We start from the raw sequence: 1401 nt of genomic DNA, 5'->3' as shown, positions 1-1401 counted from the left end.
AACCTGTAGATCATTCAGTTTATGATACCGTGGTAAAAGTTTTTACCATATGACGTCTTTCTCATAGACACACCTGCTCTCGATACAATCAACCGATTGGTGGCAACACTTCTGTTATTGCAGACTTCATTCGTAGTTTTAACCAACTATAACTGCAGCATCCCGATGTGTTACCATCTTAATAGCCACATCTAACACAATGCTTCTTCTGTTGTACAAACGAAAGTCGTAGATTCCTTTATCTCACTGCTCTCAACTTTTGTGAATCGCCAGATAAAAACAAAACTGCACACTATTCCACGGAAATAGTTTCTGCGTTTAAGCACGTTTTACTCTACCATCATTACTGTAATAACGCAGCCACCTTCGCCAAGTGGCCGCGAGCGGCCGTGGAGGAGGAAGGGGCCGGTCTCCCTGGGGCGACCCGCGGGTACAGTAATTCTGCAAGCACACAGCGGGAAGCCGGGCCGACGTCCTCGCCTCGCTCAAAGAGGGACACGGAGCGAAGGGCCTGTCTGACAACGAGAAGCTCAAATTCAAATGGTTCAAATGGCTCTAAGCACTATGGGACTTAACATCTGAGGTCATCAGTCCCCTAGACTTAGAACTACTGAAAACTAACTAACCTAAGGACATCACACACATTCATGCCCGAGGCAGGATTCGAACCTGCGACCGTGGCAGCTACGCGGTTCCGGACTGAAGCGCCTAGAACCGCTCCGCCACAGCGACCGGCTGACAACGAGAACTAATGGACATCTGCAGCCATTAGGACAGAACTCTAAGAATGCATGCGAGGGAGCATCTGAGTTCTTCTGGACTTGCGGCAGTCATTTTACCTGCCTTAGGAAACTGGGATGTGCCGACGATTCCAGCACCCAACGGGCACAGGGAGGTGCGTGCAAGCGTGCGGAATCGGCACAGGGAGGCGTGTGAAAGAAACCAGCATTCTTAAGAAGATGTTTTCCCCGACAGTAAGGACATTCCTTGTAAATGACGGACGCCGACAGATTTTGAGACGGAGACCAAACATGAGTGTCAAGGGCTCACGCAGAGAGAGCGGTTATAAAGAAGTGTTGTGTAGCTGCTCTCCTAACAGCCTCGGAATGCAGGAAAACATCTTAAGAATGTGAAATCGTGAGAGAAATGCCGATTCACGAGCCACACGCCAGCCCACGCCAGATAGAAAATTTCCACCCTCCACGGAGAGGCGTGGCAATGAAACGGCGATCTGTCCTTGGGATACATTGAAAATTTCTTCCGCCAATGACAATGCCAAAAGGAATAATGTTTCGAAGAGGAGTTGAGTTGAGAGATGGATGACAAGCGAAAAAAGGGAGTCGTGGAGACACCGCGGAAGCGAGAGGACATGGGCGCTCTTTCACCCATCGCCAACATCCA

Source organism: Schistocerca serialis, chromosome 3 (assembly GCF_023864345.2).
Source record: "Schistocerca serialis cubense isolate TAMUIC-IGC-003099 chromosome 3, iqSchSeri2.2, whole genome shotgun sequence".
Taxonomy (NCBI): domain Eukaryota; kingdom Metazoa; phylum Arthropoda; class Insecta; order Orthoptera; family Acrididae; genus Schistocerca; species Schistocerca serialis.
Note: the sequence above shows the minus strand (reverse complement) of the source record.